At 39.4% G+C, this 13,130-nt stretch overlaps 1 pseudogene; it reads right to left on the bottom strand.

The window, feature by feature from the left end:
- Window positions 1-9,536: 9,536 nt before the first annotated feature.
- Window positions 9,537-12,251, bottom strand: LOC134327080 (uncharacterized; annotated as a pseudogene).
- Window positions 12,252-13,130: the final 879 nt, after the last annotated feature.

Genomic DNA, 13,130 nt, shown 5'->3' with positions numbered 1-13,130 from the left:
TGGAGTGTGTTGCAGGCATCAAACTTTTTTGTAGTTTTGTCTGATGAATAATTAAATCTGGAAATGAGGTTTGTATTTTATTGAAAATGATCTAAAGCTTTGCTTAGATTTCAAAGAAAATGCAAAACTCAGATCAGTTTGGATTTTCAAACTTTTGGGTTTAAGTCAAGATGGAAATCAGGATCAGAGATGGAAATTATTTCCCTTTACTGGTGGTTTGCATTTTAGGCAAGTTCAGAATTAAATAAAAAGACACATCAACACAGTTTAGAGATCTTAAAGAAACTGTGGCACGGTCTTTAACTTTCAGATCTTCTCATCACAGGTATGTTTTTAGATTAAATATTAACGTTTTTATTATGCATTAGCAATTCAGAAAGTGAAGTAAAGACACTCGGCATATGAAGGAATTGTTTTAAGGCTACTGAAAAAGTAACTTAGGTGATTAATTTCTTTGATTTCTTGGATTAATTTTAGTTGCTTTATTCCACACATTATTTTACAGTGTTGATAAATTCACTTTTATTAAGTACAAGCCCTTTGTGTGAAGTAAAATGTAGTTTTGCTTTGATTTATTATTTTCATGAAATTAGTTTAAGGTAAATTAAGTGTATATTAAAGCTTTACACACATTTATCTTTGTATTTGGGAAGGTAAGTGTTACCTGAAAACAAGACGAAGTGGCATGACATTTTTATAAACCGTTTGTATTAAAACATGGGCAAATAAATCTTACTTTTAAAACATTTAATAAATGATTTAGTTTTATTATCTTAATTCATTTGGAGCTCATCTGATGATAAAAGTATCAGCTACATGAACATTACTGACTAAAAAAAGCAGATTGAGGAGGGAAGTTGTGGTGGAGTCGCACTATTTTGAGCTCTTCAAATGGGGTCACTGGCCAAACAAGGTTGAAACCCTCAGTTTTATTCTTATAAAATTCTGGCTTCAGGAACTTGTTATTCAGTACACTGCCTTAAAAAGTAGTATTTTATTATTATTATTTTTATTATTATTATTATTAGTAGTAGTAGTAGCAGTGTTAGTAGTATTGCCAAGTTCTGTGTTTTTTTTATGACTACAAACTTTGGTGTAACACATTGGATTGTTTTTATTAATACACATCAGCTAATAACTTCCCTACCTCAGAGTGACCGTTGGTATGGCATTCCCCTTTGTAGCAAACCGAGGAGCAAACTGAGCTAGGCAGTGTGGCTGTAGTTTTATATTTTCTTCAGTTTGTGATTAGATGAATCGAGCGCCCAGATATATTCAGTCTATTTTATTCCTAGGTGGGTTTGTATTTTTCTTCAGCTCTGTGCTTTTTATTAGTCAAATCCTGTCAAATTTCGAAAGCTCATTTGATTTTCACTTTGTTCTGTGGACAGTCTGTACCACCATGCTTGAGCTCACAAAGACAAGTAACTAAAACAGCCAATGCACAAATTATTGACTCTCAGCGTAATGACTCAACAGGGCATTGTTTTTTCACTTGTCATTTTGACTGTATATGGCTTCATTCTAACTCTAGTTAACATTATTTTTATTCTATACTAATTTATTTTTACTTAATATAACTTAATTTAGACTTTACAGTCTAAGTAGTAGTGCAGCTTTGATATATTCAATATCATTTTCATGTTCACACATGCTGTATTTTTTATCATCCATTATGTTATGATTTCTAGTCATACAATTTATTGTACATTTAATTATTGATTCATGTTAAAGTTATCAAAATGATAATCAGCGAATCTGATGTAAAGCTTTCTCTGTAGAACCCCACTTTATAAAACAGGCTTAATGAGCAGCCTGAACAGAGAAAATTTCAGTTAAGATTAAAGATCTCTCTCACTAACCGCTTATCCAATTAGGGTCGTTGGTGGCTCACAGTAGCAAGGCACACAGTAACACCCTGGATGGGATGGCAGTCTATTGCAGGGTAGACACAGATACAGACACAGACACAGACAAACACACAGACACACACACAGCAATTCAGTGTCTCCTATTAACCTGACTGCATGTTTTTGGACTGTGGGAGGAAACCGGAAACATATAAATTTTATACTTTAAATGTCACAAAATATATTTTCTGCCATAACTTTTAATAAAGCTATTTAAATAAATTATGAATGTCTGGGATTTTCAGACGCTGCTCAAAGAATTTACATTTAAATTTAAAAGGTACATGTAGTTTCTGTTGAAATGAAGAAAACAGGTACTTTGCATACAATTTCAATTCAAAGTTTATTCATTTCAGCTCTTCTCACATGCACGAGCTTAGTTTTACTGTGGTGTCTATAAAAGAGGGAAGGTTTATTTAAATCATGTTATACGTGGCACATGAACCTTTGGTACCATGCAGTGTCACTGATCTCTCTTTTCACTGGTTAATATTTGCTATCATTGGTGGACGGAGAAGATGTTTTGGGTCAGTGCAGAGATGGTTTGAGCATGTGCAGTGGAGGGATGAGAGTTCTGTGAGGAGAAAGGTGCTGAGGAGGAGAGGAAGGACAAAAAGTAGATTTATGGATGTCGTGAGGAAGGACATGTAGGTGGCTGGGGTGAGAGAGGAGGATGTTCAGGGCGGGGCACGACGGAGACGGATGATCCACAGTGGTGGCAGGAGCAGCCAAAGTCTAATTAACAAAAAGTGTCATTTCTGTTCCATGGGTTTTGTATTTTACTGCATTACCATACATATGTGTTTATTCCACAGAATTAAAAGTGAACATTAAAAGCACCTCTGGTCAAATGCAGTACCTATGTTGTTGTTTTCTGAAGTAAAAGAAAGTACTTTGACATGTGTATGGTGGCATATGCAAATGTTTAGGCTGGATTTTCATTGTCCTGATGTCATGGCAGTTATTCAGTTCTGAGTGGATGGTGAGAGGAGGAGAACACGTCAACACTATAATAAGTTCTGGAATAAAATATTGGTATGAAACATCTTAACATCCTAACATTACACAAAGCTATTATTTTTCTATAATGTCAGTGTTTTAATGACAGCTCGTAGAACGTCTGGATCTGAATTTGAGATAAATTGATGAATAGAAATTCTTGTACACTACACTAAACCTTATATGCCTTATCTAACTATTATCGGCTCAGGGGGCTTTGTGGCCCTTCACTTGATAAATCTTTCTTGTCATCAACCACTTTAACCTGGTCAGGGTTGCGGTGGGTCAAAGATCAGCGATGCCCCCCCATCACCGCTTTGCCGGCAACTTTGTTGAGGAAGCATTTCAGCACGCAGGTGGTTCCCACAGGGACGCAATTCAAACGCGCACCTCAAACAAGTAGTTCTCCATCAAAACAGTGCAGTAATATACTCAACATAAGTTTCAACCACCAACACAATTACACAAGAAGTACAGTACTACTACTACTTAGTGCTACTAACTACTACTTACTGCTACTGCTACGTCGTGGCGCATTACGAGTAAAGGCACCAACGGGCTCTACACGTTCCAGTGTTGCCAAATTGGGCGGATTTTGTTGAAAAACAATTTAATAGCAGTTAAATAACACTTCTATTTAAAAGAAAATATTCCGTTTTAAGAAGCTCCAGCATTGTAGAAGGCTATTAAAAGTAAAGTCAATTTTCATTGCTGATTTGGCTTAATAGTGTTGGTCAGTCTGTGTCATATTGTTAAAAGAAAATTAACATTTGTTTTCACGCTAGCATGTTCTGGGGTTCAATTGAGTGTCATCATTACACACAAGTTGGCAGCCAAATGTTATATGTTATGGGGTTTTTTTCAGTCACTTGCTCTGTAAAGCTGAATATCAATATTGAAACTGAAGCGCATTTAAAAAAGCATCAAAGCTTTTTTGAAAAATTATGAGGCCGACCTTAAAAAGTAGATCAGGATGACCTGTAGACTAAAACAGTAGATCTCAAGCCATGAAAGTGTGTAAACCCCTGGTCTAGATTTACAGAATGGAGAGGTATTTGACAGGGATGAAAATAAATGTGATAAGACTTGAACTCTCACAAATGACTTTTTTTTGGCACAGATTCAACTTTATCTCTTTTTGCAAATGTAATTTCCTTTTTTTAAATAGCGGACTGGTTAAAGGTGCAGTTTAGTGATGGCAAAACTGGTTTGATAAAGTCACGTACAACAGAAATGACTGATATAAAGGTCAAAGGAACATTAATGATCTGTAAAGTTATATCAACAAAGTTAAAACTGGCCTATTTTTGTCAGCTTTTTTGAGGGGGGGGTGGCGTGACAAAAAAAGTTTGAGAACCACTGCACTAGAGGAACTGTGCCATGTGCTCAGTGCTTCCATGTTGCTCTATGAATGGCAGATAGAAGAAGAAATTAAAATTCCTGCACCTAGTACCTGTTTGTTTTATTAAAACTCTGGACAATTTGACAATAAATGAATCAAGTAACCTGAATTCACTGTTTCTTTAATTTTCTGTTCTTTCTTTTTTCCTCCACAGTTTCTCATCAGTCATGAAGCTGAATCTTTTATCAATCCTCCTACTGAATGGTAAGAACCTTGTAAAGAAATTCAGTAGTAAAAGGAATTTTACATCACAACTAACACAGCAGTTTGTAAAACTCAGAGAGCTTTGTATGTTTCTCCAACTACAAGGTGAAAAGACGTAGCCGGTATTAATACACGTATCGGGGGCATGATAATCTCAGCAAGTCATGACCTCAGCTTTAAAACATCAGGAAATTCAGTCAAGTACTGTTACTGCATCTGTTGTGGTTTTTCAAACCTTCAATTCTTTTAAATCAGTGATTCTGCTAATTAGTGCTGAACATTTTCCTCAACTGAAGCTGTGGCTTTTAACCTCTGACAAAACTTTCAAGAGTCTCATATCTGGCTAATCTCTTACCCCACTGAGTGTCCTTGGCCTCTAGGCCCTGTGTCTTTAGTTTTATTTTGCCCTTATTAGGCATGTTCAATTATTACGAGCTCTATAAAGTATATTTTATCTTATTTTATGCAGTCTTCTTCTTTTTTGCATTACATTGACTGATCAGTGTATATACTGATCGGTTTTAATATTTTGATAACAGGTTTTGCTTCAGTCGTCCTGTCTGTCCAGCCGGTTGCTCCAACTTTCTATTTAATAAAGCAAGCACTGACATGGCCACTTGCAAGAAGCTACTGCAAAGCGATGTACACCGACTTGGCTCCAGTCAAGACCTACAATGATGTGTTGAAGATCAAGCAAATAGCTGCAAGCCAAAATTGGCCATATCCCAGTTGGATTGGCCTGTACAACGACATCGACAGCTGGCGCTGGTCCTTTCATGACCTCTCACTGTCTGCTATAACTCTCCGAAAATGGAAAACAGGAGAGCCTAATAATTTGAAGGGAATTGAACAATGTGGTGTAATAAACAGTTTGGGGATTTGGGCTGATTATCCATGCAGCGAATTGAAGCCCTTCATCTGCTACAATGGTGAGTCAAATTCTTTTGATTTTATGATTCAGATATAATTTATCAGACTTTGATTTTTCTGTACTTAGAGTTTCCATAAATTTGACATGCCCAGGTTGCCTCAAGTCAAAAGTTTTCTTTAAATTTGTGATTGACGTGTTTCATGTCACTGGATTTCAGTTTCCTGATTTGTGTCATTTCACAGCTGTTCCTTTTCTTTTAATAAATGATTATAGCACTTAAATTATATTACAGAATTATCATCAGTATATGGCCAAAGTATTATTTCTTTCTATCAATTGATCACATGATCAAATACTTTTTTTTTTTTTTACAGCTGAGTACCCTGGAGATAGCAGGTTTGTTGGCATCACCAGTCCTCAGTTGAACTGGACCGATGCTCAGACCTACTGCAGAAGTTTTCACACAGATTTGGCCACAGCGCTCGACGAAACAGAAAACAATCTTTTACAGCAGGTAGCATCAGGTCAAGGCAACTCTTGGTTTGGTCTTTACAGGGACGCTTGGACTTGGTCTGATCACACCAAAGCTCAGAACATCTACTGGACTCCTGGACAGCCTGATAATTATTATAAAGTTGAGAACTGTGGAAGGTTTGTGGGAGGATTGCTTGATGATGAGAACTGCACATCTGCACATTATTTCTTCTGCCACTACAGTGAGTAGTTTTTTTAGCTTTGTTGTTACTGCTGCAAATCCTTTATAGTAACATTTATAGATCAGCTAAAAATGCTAAAAATTGATGTAAAAATCTGTTTAACAAAGTGTTGGAGAGTGTAAACTCTTAGCTCATTACTGCTTTTGGTTTTATTATGAAGATATGAGTGAATCAACTTCAAGTAATTTAATCTGTATAATCTCTTTAATTTAAAATTACCAAATTATTTTAATACAACCCCAAATCAGAAAAAGTTGGGACAACATGGAAAATGCTAATAATAAAAAAAAAAAAAAGTTTGTTACATTTACTTTGACTTTTATTTGATTACAGACAGGATGAACCTGAGATATCTCATGTTTTTGTCTGCATGGTCAACTTAATTTCATTTATTAATAAACATCCATTCCTGCATTGAAATGAAGTTGAGCAGACAGAACAAATATCAATTTGCTTCTAGAGTATAACGAGTTAAACAGTCATAACTCAGAGAATCAGCTCATTTGTGTGATATATTGTATGATTATCCAGAATGTAAATGAACCACTAGTAGAGGGATCTCACATGACTGCCCTTCTGTCATTTCATACTAGAGTCATTTAAAAAATACTGAATGATTTGTGTTTATATATTTTCTTCCTCAGTTCCACCAATAAAAATAAAAATGGTGAAGCTGCAGGTAACGTCTGATCAGAATGTTTTTGATGCTGCTGTACAGTCGTCAATTTTGGCAAAGGTGAGTCTCATCGGGGCTCTAAAACATTGTGTGTTTTGTATTACGCCGTTGTAAAGTGACTATGCCAATATATAAATCAAATTTATTATTAACATTTTTAAAATCCTGCTTCTTTTCTTTAGATTGTGCAGAAGCTGGAGGAACATGACATGTTGAAGAACACCACAGTGACATGGAGGGTTCAGCCTGATGGAAACATTTTCTACAAGAAAAATGATGATCTGTAACTCGTACATTTCTTTTTCACGTAACACTGGTACATAACTGACCTTTATGTAGAACACATCCATCATGTCATGTGGCTTTTTATTTAGTGCAGTAATTAATGTTAATGTTCTTAATACTAATAAACAAACACTAATACTACATGGATACTAATGTAAGACATTCTGTATCTTTTGATGTCTATAGAAATAAATTAGCACAGATAAGCAGAGGTGCTGCATAATGTCACTACAACTTGCAGTCTTATCCAACTGAAAACCAGAAAGAGAGTGAATAAAGGATTTTGGAGGGTTTTCTAGCATGCTTTCTGTTGGGTCCCTGCTTTACTGTGGAACTGCTGTAACTCTAACCTCAAGTTGTTATAAAGAACCTGTTAATGAAGATAAGTAGCTGTATGGAGCAATAAGAAAATGTTAATAAAGCACTGAGTGCACTGTGATTAAAGGTTGATTTAAGTAGACTTAGAAACGTCTAAGAAATAAAAACGTGTTTAACCGAACATTCTGTCTGTGATTGTGCACACGTCTTGTAAACACTATATGGTCGAAAATGACCACGTCTACCTTCCATTTCATCCCAATAATGTTCTGTTGTGTCGAGGTCTGGTCTTTGTTTAGGCCACTGGATTTCTGAACATCAGATTTATTGAACCATGACTTTACAGACTCTGCTTTGTGCACAGGGGTACAGAGTCGTGCTGGCACAGAAAACCCGCTGGCACAGAAAACCCGCTGCCACAAAGTTGGAAGCATACAAACCATACTAAAATAATGGTTCTGTCCTTCTGCCATTAACATTCTACTTGTTTTTTTATTATTTTAATGAGTTAGCAAGACAGACATCAGGAGTCAGTAAAACTGCACTCTAAAAAATAAAACATTGGGTCAACAAAAAAAATTAAGGCAACATTTTGCTATATTTTTTTGAGTTATGCCAATTGCTCGTAGAATTACGTTGACCCAACACAATATTTTAAATTACACAAACTTAATAACTGTCAACATGAACAGATATTGTTGATGTTATTTAAAAATGCTTTTTACTGAATTATGAAAAGCTAATCCACCAAACCTATAATATTGTGTTGGATCAATGTAATTCTACCAGCAGTTGGCATAACTCAAAAAGACTAATGCAAAATGTTGCGCTTTTTTTGTTGGCCCAATGTTTTATTTAATATTCATTTAACTTAAAAGTTGTTAATTTTAAATAAAACATTGGGTCAACAAAAAAAATCGAGGCAACATTTTGCATTAGTCTTTTTAAGTTATGCCAACATGACCCAACATCCTGTAGCCTAATATCTCTAAACATTAATTTGAATGTTTGTTAGCATTGCACTGAATTTGCTGAATGTAAAACAATTTAAACAATAATACAAGAACATGGAAACATGAATTATTACCAAAAATCATTTATTACAGAACACATCTACTTTTAACAAATCCCATTAATGGACAACAATAAAAACTATGAAAAAACAAATTCCACATATCAGTCTGTAAAATTAGTATTTGAAAAATGATATGCATTAAACAAATGAGTAATGTTTATTGTTTAGTTCATTTTTTACCCAAAACGCAAACACGTAATAATTAGCTAGCCAACCTTAGCATAGTTGTTGGCTACTTTTGCTACACAAACATCGCAAAATAGACTAGACAAAAAATAAGTTTTTAACAGCTCACCAGGGAAATTTTATGTCAATGGAAATATTTTAATCCATGCAAAAGTCAAGTTTTACTCAGTTTATAACACCAAAAGGTGTGTCGGTCTATATGCCAGGCTGAAGAAAAGCTGGCTAGCTAGCTAGCCAATTTGCATAGCACTCAAACTCTCTCTTTCCCGCTCTCTCGCTCTTGTAGTTTGTGCCTACCGACCTGCACCTGCAAAGCGGGCAAATTATTCAAATCACAAAAGTGAAATCTGTAGATATATAGGTCCAAAAATGTTTGTAACGGTTAGAACGCTCGCCTTGCTTGTGAAAAACTCGCTCCACAATGAAGAAAGCGCGGCTTGAGAACACAGACCGTTTCTGTCCGTGTGGGCGGGGCAAATTCAAACTACTGAGAAAATTAAGTCGTACAATGTATGTATTTTATCGTACAATGTAAGCTGAATTTTGTTCTTTATTGTTTAATCAAATATCTTAAGTTCAGGTGATTCATTATAGTGTGTTGAAACAACACTTATAATTTGTGTGTTATCAGAACTCAATAAAATAAAAACTGCAAGTAAAAAATTTTGTAATATAATGTAACTTGATTTTTTATCATACAGCAGTGCATATATTTAAGTATTGGCTAAAGGCCATCTGAATTACTTTTTAGAGTGTGTTAAATGCTTGATAACATTCTTATAATGACATTTAAAGCGTTCATATATGTGTAGAAAATACTTAGTTCCATAAAACACCTTGACGGTGTGGCTTGGACACATCGTCAGTGATGAACCCAGGGTTCATCAGACACCCTCACCTGGGCGACCCAACCGAGGGTGAGCAGTCCCCGGTTTGTGTCCAAGCAGCGCGCTACTCCATACATCTCCCCTCTTGATCCACAGCCACCTTGAGGCTTTTTCGGCAGCCTCACTCATGTTTCTGGTGGCGTTCTAGCAACCCTTTTATGCCAAGGAGCTTGAATGCCCGGTGCACAGATTGCCCCAGGAAACCCCTGCAGCCCACCTCAATTGGTTCGCAGCGGGCTCGCCAGCCACTCTCTCTACAGGCCTCTACCAGCTCCAGGTATTTGGCCTTCTTATGCTCGTGGGCCTCCTCCATCCGGTCTTCCCAGGGGACTGTAAGCTCCAGCAGCACTACTTGCTTAGTGGACTCAGATGTTAAGACCATGTCAGGCCTGAGTAACGTCCTTGCAATGCGCTCTGGAAACTTCAGCTGCCTCCCAAGGTCCACTTTCAACTGCCAGTCATGGGCTGTGGCTAATAGCCCAGTCGAGACCTTGTGTGCTGCCTGAGGTTTCTCCCCTGCCCTGATGAAGGTGATGTTGTGCCTTGCTGGGAGCTGATGTTTCCTCTGCTGGATTCCAGTACAGATGGCGTCAGCTACTGCCTTCAGCACCTGGTCATGGCGCCAGGTGTACCTCCCCTCTCCCAGGGCTTTAGGCAGCAGCTACCCGTGCACAGTGGACATACTGGTGTTTCTGCTAGCCCCCAGCAATGCTGCTTAGGCTCTTCGGCAGGCTCAGCCACCTGCGCAAGTACTGGCTGATGTTGCGCTCGAGGCCCTCCACGATGGTTATTGGGACTTTGTATTTCAACAGTGGCCACAGGAGTCTCGGCAGGATACCATGTTGATATATCCATGCCTTGAACTTTCCTGGGAGACCTGACTTATCCACTGCTGATAGCCAGTTTTTCAGCTCCGCTTGCGTTGACTGGACTGCTGCCTTGTCTCTCAGAGTGCTGTCGAAGGTCTTCCCCAGACTCTTGACAGGCTTCTCCGACACTGATGGAATGAGGACTCCCTTTAAGTTGAAGCGATACTTCTCCACCACTCTACCTTTCCTCAGGACCAGAGACCTGGATTTGGCTGGCTTGAACATCATTCTCGCCCATGTGATGATCCTTTCTAGTCCCCCAGGAGCCAGCGGCATCCTGTCACTGTTGTTGCTGTGACTGTTAGGTCGTCCATGAAGGCTCGAATCGGAGGTTGGCGAATGGCCGATCTGGACAGGGGGCCCCTACATTCCACTTCTGCTGCTTTGACCATCATGTTCATCGCTAGGGCAAACAACACCACTGATATGGTGCAACCAGTGATGATACTCTTCTCTAATCGATGCCATGCTGATGTTATTGTCCCAGAGGAGAATCTCAGACTAAAACTGCTGTAATAGTCCCAAATGAGTTCGTTGATCTTCTCTGGTACGTGGTATGTTGTCAAAGCTGTTGACACAAGCTTGTGAGGAATGGATCCATAGGCATTGGCAAGATCAAGCCAAATGACTGCCAGGTCCCCTCGGTTTTCCCTTGCCTCCCGTATCAACTGCGTGACCACTGCTGTGTGTTCTAAACAGCCTGGCATGCCTGGGACTCCTCCCTTCTGCACTGATGTGTCAATATAGGAATTCCTCAGGAGGTACTCAGTTAGCCGGTTAGCAAGAATCTTGAAAAAGATCTTGCCTTCCACGCTGAGCAAGGAGATGGTGCGGAACTGTGAGATATTACTTGCGTTCTCCTCCTTGGGTATCCAGACACCTTCAGCACATCGCCACTGCTTCGCTATCTTCCCCCTCCGCCATACTACCTTGATGAGTCTCCACAGCCTCTCAAGGAGTCTCGGGCAATGTTTGTAGACCTTGTATGGTACTCCACTCGGTCCTGGGGCTGCGCTGGTCCAAGCAGCTCTCACTACGTCCCTGACTTCTGTCAGGGTGGGCTCTTTAATGTTGAACTGGGTGGAGGGTTCTGGTGGTATAATCAGCTCTCTACAGAGGGGCAGATCTTCCTCTCTCCTGCTGTCACTGTATGTGTCACGGAGATGTTGATTTATCTCCTCTTCTGGGCAGGCCAGGGTCCCGTTCCGCTTCTGCCCTAGCAGCTGTTTAGTGAATCCAAAAGGATTTGCTATGAAAGCAGCGCGCTTGCGAGCCCTCTCTCTGCCCCTTTTCCTGTGGCACTCAGCACGTCGGAGGGAAATAAGCTTCTGTCTTAGGATGTTCCTGAGCTCTGTAAGGGCTGGCCTTTCCTCCTCTCTTGCCTTCCTGTATTGCTGTTTTAGGGCCTTCATTTCTTTCCTGAGCCGGGCGATCCTGCTCTCACGCTGGTTTGGCCTTGCGGTGTTCTTGGCCTTTGGTTGTTTAATGCCAAATCTCTCAGCGCCAATACTGATGATTAGAGAAGACATCAGCTGGAGTCGCTGATCGACTCCCCCCCCCCTGGATACTGTTTCTAGGGTAGCATCCACGTCTTCATCCAACTGGCGCCACTCAGTCTCCTTATGTGCGGCAGGCCATAAGACCCGACGATGTTCCGATGGTATGCTAGGTGCAGCATGTAGAGCGTGGAGGTTCTGGGCACTGTGGGGTTGCTCCGGGACCTGCTCCTCCTCCGTCTCACCAGGGTCAAAGCTAGACATTGGCTCTGTGCATTGCTCAACTTGCTTCCTCCTTGCGCAGCCCATCCTGGCCTGGAGGATCCTCAGGCCTCTCAGGTTCTTACACACCTTGCCACATAAACCGTCCGTTTGGGACACTTACAATATAGGTAAGTACATTCATTGCAAACTTTACAATTCTGCTTTTGTTTTGTTTTGTTTGTTTGTTTGTTTTATATGAATTTTAACGTCATGTTTTACACTTTGGTTACATTCATGACAGGAACGGTAGTTACTCATTACACAAGGTTCATCAGTTCACAAGGTTATATCGAACACAGTCATGGACAATTTTGTATCCCAAATTCACCTCACTTGCACATCTTTTGACTGTGGGAGGAAACTGGAGCACCCGGAGGAAACCCAAGCAAACATGGGGAGAACATGCAAACTCCGCACAGAAAGGAAGGTTCGAACCCAGGACCTTCTTGCTGTGAGGCAACAGTGCTACCCACTTCGCCACAGTACCACCCCAATTTTGCTTTGGCGTATGTAATTAAATATTTACATTCACACAAGAACTACATGTGCAGTGTACCAGCAGGGTTGTGCAGAGTTGTGCAGTGCTACATGTAGTATAAACCAAGTTAATAAAAATGTATAAACAGAATGATTGACAAATATGTTCCAACCTCTGTGAACGTCTCTGTTTTATAGTTTTACATTTATGTTCTTATTACATCTAATGAAGCACAAAAGTCTGGCATGTTCTCCTATTTTAATGGGTCAGAATACCACTGACCACCAGTCACATCTCACAGTAAAATCAGCTAACGTTAGCCAGAGCTTTGTCTCAAGGGTTTAGACGTTAGCCAGCGTGCTAACCGCAGCTAAAGGTTAGCATGCTAATCGTCCCCTATCTGAATCACGTTCTATGGCTGGACGATTTTTAACCATGGTGACCAAGCTACCTACTGGCAAGCTTGCTCACTGAGGCGACAGACTGAATGACAA

Source organism: Trichomycterus rosablanca, chromosome 14 (assembly GCF_030014385.1).
Source record: "Trichomycterus rosablanca isolate fTriRos1 chromosome 14, fTriRos1.hap1, whole genome shotgun sequence".
NCBI classification, from domain to species: domain Eukaryota; kingdom Metazoa; phylum Chordata; class Actinopteri; order Siluriformes; family Trichomycteridae; genus Trichomycterus; species Trichomycterus rosablanca.
The sequence above is the reverse complement of the archived record's forward strand: the minus strand, read 5'-3'. Positions and strand labels throughout refer to the sequence as shown.